Below are 19,611 nucleotides of genomic sequence, written 5' to 3'. Positions count from 1 at the left end.
AAGTAAAATATGAGTAAAAATGAGAGAGAGAGAGAGAGAGAGAGAGAGAGAGAGAGAGAGAGAGAGAGAGAGAGAGAGAGAGAGCAAATTGTACCCTTCAGATAATTACCCAAAACGTTTCTCATCTCCTTTTTATCTTCTTTTTCTTTTTTCTTTTCTTCTTTTTATAATGGCATCCAAATTATTAAAAAAGAAAAAAATATAAAAGAAAAACGTGTGACTGTGTGTTTGTTTGTGTGTGTGTGTGTGTGTGTGTGTGTGTGTGTGTGTGTGTGTGTGTGTGTGTGTGTGTGTGTGTGTGTGTGTGTGTGTGTGTGTGTGTGTGTGTGTGTGTGTGTGAGAGAGAGAGAGAGAGAGAGAGAGAGAGAGAGAGAGAGAGAGAGAGAGAGAGAGAGAGAGAGAGAGAGAGAGAGAGAGAGAGAGAGAGAGAGAGAGAGAGAGAGAGAGAGAGAGAGAGAGAGAGAGAGAGAGAGAGAGAGAGAGAGAGAGAGAGAGAGAGATAACCTATTGACCAGACATCATTGGTGGTTGTTGTGGAGATGGTGGTGGTGGTGGTGGTGGTAGTGATGATGGTGGTGGTGGTGGTGGTGGTGGTGATGGAAGAGAAAGAAGAGATGGAAACTATATGAAAAGTTGAATTATTTATATATATAATTATTTATTTATTTATTTATGTTCTTTTATTATTTTTATTTATTATTTTTGTGTATGTGTGCTTCTACGTTTTGTTATCTATCTGTCTATCTATCTATCGTTAAATATATCTATCAATCATTTTCTCTATTCATCAACCTCTCTGTTAGTCTATATATATATTCATCCACCTAACAACAACAACAACAACAACAACAACAACAACAACAACAACAACAACAACAACAACAACAACAACAATAACAGCAACAACAACAACCAGCAACACGATAAAACCGAACACAACTTTCCCACAATCTCTGTTACTGCCACTGATAACGAGCACACACACACACACACACACACACACACACATAACCGTTGTGAAAACCAAACATGATTAAGATGAGAGTAATGAGATCAAGGAGTTGGAGGAGGAGGAGGAGGAGGAGGAGGAGGAGGAGGAGGAGGAGGACATGAAACGGCCAAAAGGAGATTAATATAGACCTGAACGTGACATTGAAGAAGCAACACAAACTCTTCGTTTCAACTATATAAATACTGAAAGAGGAAAGGAAAAAAAAAAGAGAAGAGGAGGAGGAGGAGGAAGAAGAAGAAGAGGACCAAGGGGAGAAGGAGGATTATGAAGTGGAGGTCAGGGAGGAGACCGTGGGAATAAATCAGTGACTAAGTAGACCAATTATTCTGATCAGTAATTGGTCTTAACAGGTGACGACGGCGTATCTGAAGTGGACGGCGGGGTGGGAGCGTGGCGACGGGGCGGCGAGGCGATACGAAAGACAGACAAGACATTAGTGATCCGGACGTGAGGGAAAGTGTTGTCAGGGGAGCTGGTGAAGGGGGAGGATGTAGTAGTAGCAGTAGTAGTAGTAGTAGGAGGAGGAGGAGGAGGAGGAGGCGGCGGTGGCACACACATCCATAGATAGATATTTCACTCAGGAAATTTGATATACTATTTCTCAAAGTAAACACACCTACATACCATTTACCGCGGATAGCAAATGAGGGCATATAAAAGTCTAATTTCCAAGGTAGCCGAGTGGTCAGCGTGCGGGTGTGGTGAGCCCGTGGACCTAGGTTCGAATCCCACCAAAATACGCTGATTTTTCAAGCCGTCGCCGGGTGGAGGAAGATTCCCCACACGCTGCCCGGATCTTCAATCAACCCTAACTTTAGTGACTTTGGTCAAGAGGAGAACCGGGGGGCAGCATGGGCCAAGCAAGAGTCACACATCACGGCAGCCACTATAAATAAAATTCGCCTGCGCCACTAACGGGCTGGGGCCGTACAAGATGCCCCACAAGAGAGCCTACCGGCGCTATAGGCAGCACATAAAAAGAAGTAGTTGTAGTAGTAATAGTAGCAGTAGTAGTAGTGTTGGGGGGAAGGGAGTTATCGCACGTGCAAGCTAATCACTCACACACACACACACACACACACACACACACACACACACACACATGCACAAGAGCTGACGTCAATACTGCCTGTTGTTCCACATGAGATCGAGAGGAGGAAAAAATAAGCTGTTGATTGATGGAGAGAACTGAGAGAGATAGTGAATAAAGGGAGGGGATAGAGGGGGTAGAGGGGGGGGAGGGGAAGGAGGAACAAGTGGAGTAGGAGCATGCAGACAAACACACGGACGACTTTAGAATGTCAGACTATAAGATTAAGTAGCAAGAGACCGCAGCGACGTAGAGAAAGTCATATACATAAGATAAGGCGAGAGAGAAAAACAAAGGTAGACAGCAACGAATAGTTATATAACACACACAGACTTTCCTAGACAGACTGAAAACAAACTATAAACGATCCAAGATTGAACAACAAGAGAAAGAAGTGACAACGAGAGAGAGAGAAACAGAAAGATAGGACGAGAGGAAAGCAAAAGAGTAACGAAAGAAGAAACACACACACACACACACACACACACACACACACACACACACGCGAACGCTTTTAGAATAGACTGGGAACACACTATAAGGAATCCAAGACTATAAGAGTGAGTAGCAAAAGAGAACCCAACTCAGTGACAAGGGATGACCCCAAGACAGATAGAAAAAGCAAGGGAGAACAGGAGTAACCAGTAACGAAAGAAAAAAACACCACACACACAAACGCTTTTAGAATAGACTTGGATCCCACTATAAGGAATCCAAGACTATAAGACTGAGTAGCAAGAGACCCAACCCAGTGACAAGCGATGACCCCAAGACAGATAGAAAAGGCACGCGAAAGCAAGCGTAACAAGTAACAAAAGAAGAAACACACGCACACACACACGCAAACGCTTTTAGAATAGACTGGGAACACATTATAAAGAATCCAAGACTATAAGGTTGAGTATCAAGACAACCCAGCCCAGTGAAAAGCGACGACAGCCAAACCAGATACCACAGGAAGAATAACCGGCCAGTCTTACGCACCAGAGGAAAGGGAAAGGAAATGTAAGAATCCGGCGTAAATAACCCTTCCTAACCGCTGCCGTTCCTTGCCTTAATCATCCTGTTTGGGTCACAAGTGGCGGCAAACCTAAATTACCCGCAATAATTAGGGTACAAAACCATTAAGGATGGAAGGTACGGTACGCTGGTTATATAGTGCTCGCCGGCCCTGCTCTTCCTCCCTCTTTATCTCCTCCTCCTCCTCCTCCTCTTGCTATGGGGTCGAGGGTCACAGGGTTTAAATCTCTGTCCAGTTCATTCCAGAAGGAGAAGGAGGAGGAGGAGGAGGAGGAGGAGGAGGAGGAGGAGGTGATTATGAAGGTGGTGGTGGTTTGGAGGTGATGAAGGAGAAAGAGGAGGGGAGGAACGCTAAGAAGAAGAAGAAGAAGAACACACACAAAAGAAAAAGAAAAAAAAACACTTGCCCAAGCGACTGGAAAACTCCCATCCCCAAAATTTCCAGCCCTCAGTCCCTTAATGACCTAAGGCCAATCGCCATCACTCCCATTCCCAGCCTCATTTGTGAAGATTTTATTTTTAACTAGGCTTATGATGATATTAGTAACCTCGTAGACATCCAACAATTTGGCAACATGAAGCACTCCTCCACCACTCATTGCCTGGTCAGCTTTCTAGATTTCATACACAGCCACCTGGACAAACGAGATACCTCCCTTGCCCTTGCTTTTGTCGACTTCAGGGAAGCATTTGACCTTGTAGACCACACTGTTGTCATTACTAAGGCCATTGAGCTGGGGCTTCACCCTAATATTGTATCGTGGCTGACTGATTTCCTCAGCACACGCCAGCAAATAGTTCGCTCCCAGGGCTCGGTCTCCCCTCCTCTTGAGCTGACGTGTGGCGTCCCGCAAGGAACTAAAATGGGTCCGCTTTGCTTCTTGGTGCTCATTAACAACGCCCTCATGGACACACCGCATCGCTGGAAATATGTTGACGACAGCACCTTGGGCGTCCCCGTCAACAACAGGGATCCTGACTATGCACCTCTTCAAGCGTCGCCCGACAACCTTCAGGCATGGACGGTGGACAATAGTGCCACTATTAACCACACCAAGACCATGGTGATGCACATTTGCACGTCCAAGAGAGACGTGCCTCCTCCGCTGCTGTCTATTGGCTCACACCACCTCCAGGTTGTCCAGTCCACCAAACTACTCTGCATCACTGTGGACAACCTACTCAACTGGAAGCTCCTCGTCTCCAACACCGTCAGAGCAGCCTCCTACAAGCTGTACATGCTGCGCAGACTCAGGACGCTGGGGGCACCGGCTGCTGAGCTGTGGAGTATTTACACATCTTTCATACTCCCAAAGCTCATGTATGCCTCCCCGGCGTGGTCATCGTCCCTTACCCTCACCCAACAACAGCAGCTTGAGAGGGTTCAAAAGAGGGCATTCAGGGTCATTTTAGGCCCTGACTACCACGCCTACGACAATGCCCTGGCCACCCTGAGTCTTCCGAGGCTCTCTGACAGACACCAGGACGCCCTCAAAAAAATCGGCGTCTCCCTTCTTCACCATCCTCGCCACCGCCATCTCCTGCCACCCGACGCCCCTGCCCCCGCCCACTTCACCAGACACCACAACATACTCACGCCCTTCAGAGCGCCGCGTACTGACCGTTACAAACGAAGCGCAGTACCAGCGATAGTGAGGATAAACAATGCCCAGCAGTGATAGTCAATCCCAACGGGGCGCGGTTCAGATTAACACCTCACCGCCACCCTCTCAGTGCTCCCTTAACACCACCCTCCCTTCCCCTTTTGTCTCTATTTTTAGCTCTCCTAAGCCACCTCCAACCCTCCCCTCCCCCCTCTAGTGCATTACAGTTTATTGTATTTCTAATTTGTATATTTTCAGCCTAACGGCTGCCATACTTTAATAAACCTATTATTATTATTATTATTATTACACACACACACACACACACACACACACACACACACACACACACACAGCCCCGGCCCCGTCAGACACACACATACGCAGTTAAAGAGAGACACACACGCGTCATTAAGAGATCACCATTTCCACGGAGCATAAAATAAAAAGTCGTGTGCATGATAGGAAGTAAAAAAAAAAAAAAAACTTATCTTGGAGGTGAAGGTCACGAAAGATAAAGCAAAAAAGGTGATGGGAATAAAGATGGCAGAAGTAGACAACATATATATATATATATATATATATATATATATATATATATATATATATATATATATATATATATATATATATATATATATATATATATATATATATATATATATATATATATATATATATATATATATATATATATATATATATATATATATATATATATATATATATATATATATATATATATATATAAATATATATAGATATATATATATATATACTTAAATAGATAGATATATAGATAAATAGATAGACAGATTCTCTCTTTTTCCACACCACACTACATTCACACAACATACACACCATTTCCCCAAATTTTACAAATTCAAAATGGTAAGCTAAGCAGTGCCTCGGAGTCCCCGCCTGGAGGGGGGGGGGGGGACCACAAATTCCCCCAGGGAGGACTCCCCTTTTGGCTGCCATCTTGAGAGGTGTCTTGGTAACTCCTCAGACCTCTTTTTTTATTAATTTCTGCAACATTCGCGGTCCTCGATCCAATATTCATTCTGTGGAGCACCATCTCTCCTCCTCTAAACCTCACTTTCTTCTCCTCACCGAAACACAGGTCTCTGAGGCTACTGACAGCAATCTCTACTCTGTTCCCTCCTACTATCTCTATCCTAGATTTCAAACCAAAGCTGGATGTTGCGTCTACGTGCGCAACGACATCACTTGCTCTCGTGCCCACGACCTTGACTCTTCAGAGTTTTCCACCATCTGGCTAAGACTTCATTGTCATTCTATTACTAAATACATCTGTGCTGTTTACCTCTCACCTAACTCTACTAACTATGTAAAATTCTTTGACTACTTGAACTCTAAAGTGGAGCACATCTTGAACCACTCTCTCTTCGCTGAAATCTCCATCTTAGGAGATTTCAATGTTCACCACCAGCTTTGGCTTTCATCCTCTTTCACTGACCATCCTGGTGAACAGGCCTACAACTTTGCAATCCTCATTGATCTAGAGCAGTTGCTTCAGCACCCTACACATATTCCCGACCGTCTTGGAGACACGCCAAACATACTAGACGTCTTCCTTACCTCTAACCCTTGTGCTTACTCTGTCAAAATAACTGTTCTCTCCGTTGGGCTCCTCTCACAACCTTATTTCTGTGTCTTGTCCTATCGCTCCTGTACACCCTCTGGACCCAACGAAGAGGCGATGGTTCTGGCATTTTGCTTCAGCTCGGTGGGAGGACCTGAGGATGTACTTTTCCGATTTCTCGTGGAATGATTATTTCTTCCAGGATAGAGACCCCTCTGTGTGTGCCCAGCGCATCACAGAGGTGATTGTCTCTGGAAAGGAGGCACACATTCCACGTAGTTTTTCTACACCTCATGCTAAAAAGTCTTGGTTTAATCACGCTTGTTCTCGTCCTATTAAAGATAGAGAGTTGGTTTACAAAAGGTACCAGAGCCTTCGCACTCCTGCTAACCATGATCGTTACATTTCCTCCCGGAATCGTGCCAAATCTATTCTTCGACTTAACCAAAAACTCTTTCATCCATAGTATATGTCATAACCTTGCTTTTTCAAATTCTTCCAGAGACTTCTGGCACCTAGCCAAAAAATATCTCCTCCAATTTCACTTCTTCATCTTTCCATATATATATATATATATATATATATATATATATATATATAGATATATATATATATATATATATATATAGATATATATATATATATATATATATGCCGACCCGAGAGGTGTCTTGATAACTCCTCGAAACTCTTTTCAATTTCTGCAACATTCGCGGTCTTCGCTCTAATTTTCATTCTGTGGAACATCATCTCTCCTCCTCTAAACCTCACCTTCTCTTCCTTACCGAAACACAGGTTTCTGAGGCTACTGACAGCAATCTCTACTCTGTTCCCTCCTACTATCTCTATCCTAAATTTCAATCCAAAGCTGGATGTTGCGCCTACGTGCGCAACGACATCACTTGCTCTCGTGCCCACAATCTTGACTCTTCTGAATTTTCTACCATCTGGCTAAGACTTCATTGTCATTCTATTACTAAATACATCTGTGCTGTTTATCTCTCACCTAACTCTACCAACTATGTAAAATTCTTTGACTATTTGAATTCTAAAGTGGAGCACATCTTGACCCACTCTCCCTTCGCTGAAATCTCCATCCTAGGAGATTTCAATGTTCACCACCAGCTTTGGCTTTCATCCTCTTTCACTGACCGTCCTGGTGAACAAGCCTACAACTTTGCTATCCTCAACGACCTAGAGCAGTTGGTCCAGCACCCTACACGTATTCCCGACCGTCTTGGAGACCGGCCCAACATTCTAGACCTCTTCCTTACCTCAAACCCTTCTGCTTATTCTGTCAGACTGTTCTCTCCGTTGGGCTCCTCCGATCACAATCTTATTTCTACATCCTGTCCTATCGCTCCTGTACACCCTCTGGACCCACCGAAGAGGCGATGGTTCTGGCATTTTGCTTCAGCTCGGTGGGACGACCTGAGGATGTACTTTTCCGATTTCCCGTGGAATGATTATTGCTTCCAGGATAGAGGCCTCTCTATGTGTGCTCAGCGCATCACAGAGGTGATTGTCTCTGAAATGAAGGCATACATTCCTCGTTCTTTCTCTACTCCTCATGCTAAAAAGCCTTGGTTTAATCACGCTTGTTCTCGTGCTGTCAATGATAGAGAGGCAGCTCACAAAAGGTACCAGAGCCTTCTAACTAATGCTAATTATGAACTTTACATTTCTGCCCGAAATCGTGCCAAATCTATTCTCCGACTAACCAAAAATTCTTTCATTAATAGAAAATGCCAAAACCTTGCTTTTTCTAACTCTTCCCGTGACTTCTGGCATCTAGCCAAAAACATCTCCTCCAACTTCACTTCTTCATCTTTCCCTCCACTCTCAAACTTTTTTCTAAAAACTCCACTCTGGACGATTCTGGGCATATTCCTCCTACTCATCCCCCCTCTGACTCCTTTATGCCTGTTATAAAGATTCTTCAAAATGATGTTTTCTATGCCCTCTCTGGCCTCAATCCTCAGATGGCTTATGGACCTGATGGAGTGCCTCCTATTGTCCTTAAAAACTGTGCCTCCGTGCTGTCACCCTGCCTGGTCAAAGTCTTTCGCCTCTGCCTGTCAACATCTACCTTTCCTTCTTGCTGGAAGTATGCCTTCATACAGCCTGTGCCTAAGATGGGTGACCGCTCCAATCCCTCAAACTACCATCCTATAGCTTTACTTTCTTGTCTATCTAAAGCTTTTGAATCAATCCTTAACCGGAAGATTCAAAAGCACCTTTCCACTTCTGACCTTCTATCTGATCGCCAGTATGGGTTCCGCAAGGGGCGTTCTACTGGTGATCTCCTAGCCTTCTTGACTGACTCTTGGTCATCCTCTCTTAGCCGTTTCGGTGAAACCTTTGCTATTGCACTAGACATATCAAAAGCTTTTGATAGGGTCTGGCACAAATCTTTGCTTTCCAAACTACCCTCCTACGGTTTCTATCCTTCTCTCTGTACCTTTATCTCCAGTTTCCTTTCTGACCGTTCTATTTCTGTTGTGATAGACGGTCACTGTTCTTCCCCTAAATCTATTAACAATGGTGTCCCACAGGGTTCTGTCCTATCTCCCACTCTTTTTCTGTTGTTCATTGATGATCTTCTTTCCAAAACGAACTCTCCTATCCATTCGTACGCCGATGATTCCACTCTGCATTACTCAACTTCTTTTAATAGAAGACCCACCCTACAGGAACTTAACGACTCAAGGCTGGAGGCTGCAGAACGCTTAGCCTCAGACCTTATTATTATTTCCGATTGGGGCAAGAGGAACCTGGTGTCCTTCAACGCCTCAAAAACACAGTTTCTCCACCTATCCACTCGACACAATCTTCCAAACAACTATCCCCTATTCTTTGACAACACCCAGCTATCACCTTCCTCAACACTAAACATCCTCGGTCTATCCTTAACTCAAAATCTCAACTGGAAACTTCATATCTCATCTCTTACTAAATCAGCTTCCTCGAGGCTGGGCGTTCTGTACTGTCTCCGTCAGTTCTTCTCCCCCACACAGTTGTTGTCCATATACAGGGGCCTTGTCCGCCCTCGTATGGAGTATGCATCTCATGTGTGGGGGGGCTCCACTCACACAGCTCTTCTGGACAGAGTGGAGGCTAAGGCTCTTCGTCTCATCAACTCTCCTCCTCATACTGATAGTCTTCTACCACTTAAATTCCGCCGCAATGTTGCCTCTCTTTCTATCTTCTATCGATATTTCCAAGCTGACTGCTCTTCTGAACTTGCTAACTGCATGCCTCCCCCCCTCCCGCGGCCCCGCTGCACTCGACTTTCTACTCATGCTCATCCCTATACTGTCCAAACCCCTTATGCAAGAGTTAACCAGCATCTTCACTCTTTCATCCCTCATGCTGGTAAACTCTGGAACAATCTTCCTTCATCTGTATTTCCTCCTGCCTACGACTTGAACTCTTTCAAGAGGAGGGTATCAGGACATCTCTCCTCTCGTATTTGACCTTGCTCTTCGTCTCATGAGCTCTCCTCCTCTTACTGACAGCCGTCTACCTCTTAAATTCCGCCGCCATGTTGCTTCTCTTTCTATCTTCTATCGATATTTTCATGCTGACTGCTCTTCTGAACTTGTTAACTGCATGTCTCCCCCCCTCCCGCGGCCCCGCTGCACACGACTTTCTACTCATGCTCATCCATATACTGTCCAAACCCCTTTTGCAAGTGTTAACCAGCATCTCCATTCTTTCATCCCCTTCACTGGTAAACTCTGGAAGAGTCTTCTTTGTCTGTATTTCCTCCTGCCTATGACTTGACCTCTTTCAAGAAGAGTGTATCAAGACACCTCTCCACCCGAAATTGACCTCTCTTTTGGCTACTCTTTACTTTTTACTTTTGTGGGAGCGGCGAGTAGCGGGCTTTTTTTTATACTCTTTTTGTTGCCCTTGAGCCGCATCCTTTGATGTAAATATATATATATATATATATATATATATATATATATATATATATATATATATATATATATATATATATATATATATATATATATATATATATATATATATATATATATATATATATATATATATATATATATATATATATATATATATATATATATATATATATATATATATATATATATATATATATATATATATATATATATATATATATATATATATATATATATATATATATTCTTTATAAAGCTTTCAGGCTGTCAATTTCGCCGGTTTTCTCACCTAATTCAGGACCTTTTCCATCCCGTGGGGAGCTAAACACAACGTAGGAGATTGCTTATGGGTAATACTTTGTCGATATCTGTCCCGTGTGACAGTTTTTACGGCTTAATTAGGCGGTGCTTGAAGCATTTAGGGGCTGGACGTGGCAGGCGAAGGTCCCCGAAGGATTGCATGGTTGAAGGGAAGAAGTTAAACGGAGAAACAGACAAGGGAAGGGACGGTTATGGCCTAAAGTGCTCTTCCCCTTATACATACCACTAGACGAGGAAGAAAGAAAGAGTTTAGGGGCTCGCCATGGCAAGTTTGAGGTTCCCGAAACACTGTATGATTCAAGGAAAAGTTAAAGGGAATAACTGATGAGTGCTGTATACACCCTCCTGAACACCGTCTGCTCGGGTAAATAGTGTACGGTGAGGGAAAGGCTCAAGTTACATCGAACTTGAGGGCATTTGGGTACGAAGGAGATCGGACCGTAAGAGGGCGGTCTGTTTGAAGGTCCCAAAGCCTTTCTGTCTCATCCAGGCGGGGAAAGGAGGTCAAGAGAGTGGCTATGGGTACGTATTATCCCCTAAGTCCCTTCATCTACCTTTTCTTTCTTTAATTTAGAGTACTAGGAATAAGGGTGTTGGTTTTCTCTGTCTCTGCCTGTCTCTCACTGTCTCTTTCTCTCTCTCAGTCTATGTCTATATCTATTTTTACCTCTTTATCTATCTATCTATTTCTCTCCCTATCTGCCTCTGTCTGTGTCTCTGTCCCTCTTCTCCCTCTTAATATATGTCAATCTATCTATCAGTCTATCTGTCTATCTATCTATCTATGTATCTATCCATCTCTCAAATAATTAAGGATATGAGTAACTAAATAGGTGAATAAATAAGCAAGGAAGTGAAAGCAGGTCAGTAAGCAAGGCAGTAAGTGAGAAAGTCGGGAGAATACCGCAGAGTTTCCCAATAAGCAAAGGTTAAGGGCAACGAGTTAAGTTTGCAGCTAAATCCCTTACGTCCATAACTTAAGAGGAAATCGCCCAACTGTCGAGGCAAGAACACCGATGGCAAATAAGCTACACGCAGAAACACATTATCGTAAGGCCAAGAAATCCCTGTCTCGCCCGCCACACCCCAGCCACCCAACCCCCAGCTGAACATCGTCTTATTACCATCTTCGCCGAAGGAACCACATGAGGGGAAAACACAAGGATCCGAAGTTGAATACTCTAGTTAAACAGATGCCTAAGCTCAGGGTTATCTAATTCCACTGTCACAATTATATAATTATACTGCGTCCCCAACTCCGCCTATACGGTTACGTGACACGTTACCCAGAAGCTGATCCTGTACATCGGGTTGCCTCTAAGAGACGCCCAGAGTTCCTGACTTGAGCAAGACGATAGATCTTGCCAGGAGGTACTGAAGATGGGAAGGAGGCCTACATGGAGATTTGCCCGGAGGAACCCACGGACTTGTCGACGTAGGGTGGGTGAGGTGACGCGCCCCCCGGCGTATGACCCCACTGATTGATTGAATTATATAAGCGTACGAAAAAAAAGCAGGACACAAGAAAGCCCAAAAATTATAAAATCACCTCCTTACGTATCTCTATCTCTCTCTTTCGGGTTTCCCCGCATCTCTTTATCGATCAAGTCCCGCGGGAAAATGAACAGCTGAGGCCACTCGAGGAGACGGAGTTAAAGGAAGAGAAAAAAAATGCTGATTGGGTGACCTTCAGTTCCGGAAAGTACAGAGTGAGTGTGTGTTTAGTAATTCCCGCTCCCACGCACACACACACACACACACGCACACACACACACACACACGGTAGCGAGATAATTTAAAATACAAACACCCGCATAAACAAACACTCGTGAAAACTTAAAAACAAACAAATATATAAACAAATAAAAGTAAATTATAATCAACCAATATCATAGATGCAGAACTACTGCTACCACTGCAGAGTGACGGCCCGCGTTCAGGAGGACGCGAGTTCAATCCCCGCCCGGTGCCACCAAGCTGGGATTTTTCAGCCGCCGCCGAGTGGCTTAAAACTACACACATGCTGTCCAGAAGACCACCTATCAACCCGGACTCTAGATTCTAGGATTAAAGATGAGCTCCGGGAGGGCAGCATGAGCCAATGCAAGATGGCGCCACTATAAACACTCGCCTGCGCCAGAACAGGCTGGGCCGACCATCAGGCCCCACCGGGAAGAAGCCTTGGGCCGACCATCAGGCCCCACCGGGAAGAAGCCTACCGGCGCAATAGGCCGCGACATAAAAAAATAATAATAATAATAATAATAATAATAATAATAATAATAATAATAATAATAATAATAATAATAATAATAATAATAATAATAATAATAATAATAATAATAATAATAATAATAATAATAATAATAATAATAATAATAATAATAATAATAATAATAATAATAATAATAATAATAATAATAATAATAATAATAATAATAATAATAATAATAATAATAATAATGATAATAATAATAATAATAATAATAATAATAATAATAATAATAATAATAATAATAATAATAATAATAATAATAATAATAATAATAATAATGATAATATCAATAATAACAACAACAACAACAACAACAACAACTAACACTAATAATAATACGTAACCTAGCCTGCAAACTCCCCTCCCGCTCTCAGCACACTCCTGGTTACATCAAAGCTAAACTCGGGTGGGATTTTACGCTTCTCCAAGGCGTGGGAGAGAGACAGGTGATGGCGGTGGTGATGGTGGTGGTGGTGGCGCGGCGTCCCGTAGGCGGCGTCCCACACAAATTATGCAGCCGCTCGTCGCTTCCCTTCCCGTCCCTTCCCGCCCTCTGCCCCGGCTCACGACATTCGGGTATGACCGATGACCCCCCCTCACACGCACACGCTCATACACACACACACACACACACACACACACACACACACACACACACACACACACGCACACGCTCATACACACACACACACACACACACACACACACACACACACACACACACACACACACACACACACACACACACACACACACACACACACACACACACACGTGGTAAGGGATTTGTCTGCATAGCCATCTTTTGAAAATAAGAAATAGGGGTTAGTAAAGTTATATAATATTCTCTCTCTCTCTCTCTCTCTCTCTCTCTCTCTCTCTCTCTCTCTCTCTCTCTCTCTCTCTCTCTCTCTCTCTCTCTCTCTCTCTCTCTCTCTCTCACGCCGTTATCAAGAGCGATGGAATTCTTTGGGTTTGTTTTTGTTGTTATGAAATGAGATTAAGCGAGGGTTGCCCCCTGACCTTGAGAGAGAGAGAGAGAGAGAGAGAGAGAGAGAGAGAGAGAGAGAGAGAGAGAGAGAGAGAGAGAGAGAGAGAGAGAGAGAGAGAGAGAGAGAGAGAGAGAGAGAGAGAGAGAGAGATGGTAGTAGTAGTAGTAGTAGTAGTAGTAGCAGTAGTAGTAGTAGTAGTAGTAGTAGTAGTAGTAGTAGTAGTAGCAGTAGTAAGTAGTCTAGCGAACCAAACATATCAATCCCACGTAAGTAAAGATAAAGGGATGGAAAAGAGAGAACATTCACTAAACTTCTTTCCACGGGACTTAATCTCCGTCTCCTAGGCCTATCAATCCGTGCTGGCTTGCTACACCTTCGCCATTTGAGTCGATTTGATGCACCTGAGTTCACCTGAGTTACCACACCTTACCAGCCCAAGATTTCCCCAGACAGCCATACATCGACCCACCTGCAAGACCATCAGCTATAAAGGGCCTGTATTTAGAGTGTCTGGGTCTTAAATTACGACTCTGGTATATTTCTACGGATTTTTATTGGCGTCGCAGACGCCGATCAACAGATTGTCCGTCTTCTTGTTGTTCTCTTCAAGTTGTTTTCCTGGTTTACCCATGCATTGTAGACATGACATTGTATAATAACATTTGTTAGCCCTGATGAGCCCTACAACATTATAAACAAAGTCAGCTGTTTTTTCTACGTCTTGGCCTGTGGCGCCGGTAGGCCTTCATAGTAGGGCCTGATAGTCGGCCCCAGCCCGTTGTGGCGCAATCAAATGTTTATAGTGGCGCCATCTTTACTTCTCAGCATTTTCCATTTTAGACCCCTAGTTGCATAATATAAATTGTTGGGGGTATGTTGGCGTGTCATGCGACGCCGATCTAGCACAGTTTGTGTGCTATCAACACTTGTTTTGGCAAGGGGAGGCAGCTCAAGGGCAAAAAACAAATATATCAACAAAGAAAAACTGCTAAAAAAGAAAAGAAAAAGAAAAAGTAAAAGAAAGAAAGAAAAGAGAATCCGTTGTGAAAAGAGAGGTCATATTTGGTCCATATTACAACACTTCCACACTTAACATCATCTCTCTGGGTCATATTACTTGTAGAATCTAATACCTGAGAGCTAGAATAAGCTTGTGTTCTAATTGTCGGAGTCTTGAATGGGTATATAGTTATTCTTCTATTACTCCTGCTACTTCAGTGTTACTTATACTTCTCTATTTTCATTTACTTTCTTTTAGTTCCATAGTTTTCCTGGGTTATATTACTTATTCCTAAAAATTATTATTACTCCTGTTACTTCTATGTTACTATTAAGTCATTTTTATTTACTTCTTTATTTCCATCTTTTCCGTGGTTCAGTTTCTCTCACATTCCTATTCCTATTGCTATTCCTGTTACCTCCGTTCCTCTATTCCTGTTAGTCCTGTTACTTCCATGCTGCCATTATTTTCTGTTTTCATCTACTTTTCTTTACTTCCATCATTTTCCCGGCTTCTGTTACTCCCATATCATATTTCTCCTGTTACCTCCGTTTTTCTATTTTTATATTCCTGTTACCCCTGTTGCTTCCATGTTCCTGTTATATTCTGCTTTCATCTACTTTCCTTTACTGCCATGATTTTCCCGGGTTGTTACTTCCATATTCCTATTACTCGTGTGACCTCCGTTCCTCTATTCCTAGATTCCTGTTACTCCCATTACTTCTATGTTCCTGTCATATTCTGTTTTCATTTGCTTTCCTTTACTTCCATGATTTTCCCGGGTTCTGTTACTTCCATATTCCTATTACTCGTGTGACCTCCGTTCCTCTATTCCTAGATTCCTGTTACTCCTATTACTTCTATGTTCCTGTCATATTCTGTTTTCATTTGCTTTCCTTTACTTCCATGATTTTCCTGGGTTCTGTTACTCCCATAATCCTGTTACTCGTGTTACCTCCGTTCCTCTATTCCTATTCCTGTTACTCCTATTACTTCTATGTTCCTGTCATATTCTGTTTTCATTTGCTTTCCTTTACTTCCATGATTTTCCTGGGTTCTGTTACTTCCATATTCATATTTCTCCTGTTTTCTCATTTTCTATTCCCATTCCTGTTACTCGTATTACTTCCATGCCCGTATTATTTTTTTTGTTTTCATTTACTCCTTTTACTTCCATTGTTTTCCCGGGTTATGTTACTTCCATATTCCCATTACTGCTGATACCTCCGTTCCTCTATTCCTATTCCTGTTACTCCTATTACCTCTATGCTACTATGATTTCTCTTTTCATTTGCTCCTTTTACTTCCATTGTTTTCCTGGGTTCTGTTACTCCCATATTCCCATTACTCCTGCTACCTCCGTTCTTCCATCCCAATCCTCTTACTCCCTGCTGCATACCGTACTATTAATCACTATAATCATAAAAATTTCTCCCATTACTCTCACACGCTATTAGTAAGATACCCATTCATTAGTCTGCTTAATTCAGCATTTTTTCACTATTAAATAAATACCAAACCGTTCTTCCCACTTACCCACATTAAATCACGAAGATAACCCATCCTTAGTGAAGGTTATCCATCATTACTGACCTGTGGGGTGATAAGGAGCGAAAATCGTGAGTTAGGGAACGGACAAATGTTGAAGGTATATTGATGACGATTAAGAATAAGTGAATTTGGGCGGGTCATGCCATGCGTAGAACTAATACGAGACAGACAACCAAAATAAAAGTGACAAGCCATGAGCTGTAGAAGTCAGGGCAGAAAAAGAAGCAGGTGATGCATTGAAATTAGCACCTTTGCCGGGCCAGAAAGGAAAGAGAGTAGACAGAGATGGAGAGCTGGTACCAAATGAATAACCAAAATAACAGAGTGATAACCCATGAGTTCTTGAAGTCAAAACAGACGGAGAAACAGTTGGAGATATGAAATTATACCCTTTACTGTGCCAGAAAGGAAAGAGAGTAGACAGAGATGGAGAGCTGGTACCAAATGAATAACCAAAATAACAGTGATAACCCATGAATTCTTGAAGTCAAAACAGACGGAGAACCAGTTGGAGATATGAAATTATACCCTTTGCTGGGCCAGAAAGGAAAGAGAGCAGAAAGAGATGGAGAGCAGACACCAAATGAATAACCAAAATAACAGAGTGATAACCCATGAATCGTTGAAGTCAAAACAGACGGAGAACCAGTTGGAGATATGAAATTATACCCTTTGCTGGGCCAGAAAGGAGTACACTAACACCAGTAGAAAGGCTAGAAAGAGGTGGGAAGAGGAGAGGGAAGGGGAGGGAAAAAGAGAAGGAAGGAAAGGGTAGAAAGTGATGGGAGGGAAGGGGTAAGAAATGGGGGGGAGTGCTGTTGGGGGGGATTTGGGGGGAATCGGCGAGGGTGATGAGGGGTGAGGGGGAGTAGGAGAGGGTAGGTATGTGTACACTAGGAGCAGAGGGAGGAGGAGTCCGATGATGAAAATGATGACGATAAAGATAATATAAACGAACTCTCCATTTCTAAGACAGCCCTCCAATCAAAAAGGAACAAAATTGAAACGTCACACCAATCCGGCACCTCAGACGTGTTGTGTAACCCAGCGGCGGCCTTAAGAGAACAGCAAAGTCACCAGAGGATTAAAATATGCCCAATTATTCCTTGCTCATACTAAGATAACCAACCAATCATCAACAAGGAACGAAACAGAAACGTCACACCAATCCTGCACTTCAGACATCTTATGCAACCCACCGACGGCCTCAAGAGATTAGCCGAGTCATGATGGAGTAAAAATATACCCAATACCACCTGCTCAACATGACTAAAACAGCCACCCACTCATCAACAAAGGAGAAAACCAACAAATCACACCAATCCGGCATTTCAGACGTGTTATGTAACCCAGCGACGGCCTCAAGAGATTAGCAGAGTCATGATGGAATAAAAATACACCCAATACCACCTGCTCAACATGACTAAGACACCACCCACTCATCAACATGGGACAAAGTCGAGACGTCACACCAATTCGGCATTTCAGACGTGTTATGCAACCCACCGACGACTCAAGAGATTAGCAGAGTAAGGATGGCATAAAAATACAGCCATTGGTACCTTGCTCAATATACTAAGCCAACCAGTCATCAATAAGGGACAAAACCACACGTCACACCAATTTGACATTTCAGACATGTTACGTAACCCAATGACGACCTTAAGATTAGCCGAGTCACGAAGAAAAAACAAGGTTCTAAATAGGATGATCTGGTAACGTTGGGCCCCTTCTATCGTGGTTATCTCCCCTTTAAGGACACATACGGCCTTATCTCCCTACATCGTCAGCCATTACCTAACACAAGACGAAAAAAATACTCGCTTCAAAACAATGGCTTATGATCTCCGTCCACCTCCGACCTTGCCCGTCCACGCCAGCCCCGATAAGACGTTTAACCTTCCTAGGCTTGCTTGGGGGCTGGCCAGTGTTATGCGTTGACTTGGAAAAGGGGGCGGGGCTAAACTGCGCTGCAAGTTTGAACGGAGTATACAGTAAATGTTACTTAAAGAGGTCAGACAAACAAAAGGACAGACGGATAGACACACAGAGACAGACAGGAAAATACACACACACACACACACACACACACACACACACACACACACACACACACACACACACTCACACCCACCTTCCCATCCACCCACACACATAACTTCGGCCCCTTCCATCCCCCCCTCCCCCACACGCACACATTGGCAAGTCTCAGTGAAAAATATTGTCTTGGCAGAGTTCCCCCTCGCCTCTTGACCTACGACACTGCCAAGCTGCACCTTACACCTGTTTACTAATAAAAAAGAGAACGTTTTTTTTTTCCGAAGGACGAAGAAACGACGAAAGGGAAGGAGAGTAAATCAGACGGTGGTACTTTTGTTTTTATCATTGAGAGTTTGACTGTGAGAGTGGAAGAAGTAGGGGGAGAAGTAAAGGTACAGAGGTAAGAGGTAGAGAGGCAGAGGCAGAAGTAGAGATTGACAGATAGATAGATAGATAGATAGATAGATAGATAGAGAGAGAGAGAGAGAGAGAGAGAGAGAGAACGTAAAACAAGCAAAAGGATAAAACAAATAGAACAGAACGATTAAAACTTATGTTCACTATTATACGAATTAGCATTTTTCTCATCTTATTTTTACGTAATACTTTCTGACGCTATTTTCATTCGTACAACATCAGCTTTCCCTTACGATATTCCTCTTATTCCACGCATTTCTTTTTTTTTTTTTTTTTACCTCTGAAGCAGAAGATAGTTTTTTTTACACCGTTGTCTCCAGCAGTCGAATAAAAATAAGCTGTGACGGGATAAATAAGTTACCTGAGAACAAGCTTAATCACCAGACAGACAGGTGAGGATAGACAGACAGGTGAGGATAGACAGACAGGTAAAGGTTCTGTCCGGGAAAGAGACGGGTGAAGGTTCTGTCCAAGGCCGCAAAATAGTCTGCTTGCTTCGTGCTGGTCAAGAATTCCTTTAAGCCAACTATAATCCGTAAAAATAGTGACGGAGAGACGGTAAAGAGTGGAACACACACACACACACACACACACACACACACACACACACACACACATACACGCACGCACGCACGCACGCAAACACACTGCAATTGATCAATCTTCTATCTAATTTATTTTTGCAGCAATTCCATATAAAATAATAATAATAATAATAATAATAATAATAATAATAATAATAATAATAATAATA

Source organism: Eriocheir sinensis, chromosome 24 (assembly GCF_024679095.1).
Source record: "Eriocheir sinensis breed Jianghai 21 chromosome 24, ASM2467909v1, whole genome shotgun sequence".
Classification (NCBI taxonomy): domain Eukaryota; kingdom Metazoa; phylum Arthropoda; class Malacostraca; order Decapoda; family Varunidae; genus Eriocheir; species Eriocheir sinensis.
Note: the sequence above shows the minus strand (reverse complement) of the source record.